Below are 384 nucleotides of genomic sequence, written 5' to 3' on the forward strand. Positions count from 1 at the left end.
TCCTCCATAGATACTAATGTCTCCTCCTTTACCGTGCTGCATATAGGGTACAACATGTCGTCCATATGGGTAATATCGGTGGTTCATCGGTAATAACATGTTGTTATAGAATAGCACGAGGCCGAAAATGCAGGGTCACTCGTACGGTTCCAGAAGCAAATGGTATCAATTGACCTGTGTCTCCCCATATATTGATCGCCACGGATGAAACACAGTCATACGGAGTCGATGGTAGGAGGGCACCTTGACCTTTTCTACGATCATGTTCCCTGGCTGACCACGAGGAACGAGCATCCGAAGAAAGTTGGCTTGCGCATCTCCCACTACTACTGTTACTCAGGATGATGTTAGTAAACTAATCATGTCTTCCTCAAATGCAACTTG

The sequence above is a fragment of the Montipora foliosa genome, chromosome 1 (genome assembly GCF_036669935.1).
Source record: "Montipora foliosa isolate CH-2021 chromosome 1, ASM3666993v2, whole genome shotgun sequence".
Taxonomy (NCBI): Eukaryota; Metazoa; Cnidaria; class Anthozoa; order Scleractinia; family Acroporidae; genus Montipora; species Montipora foliosa.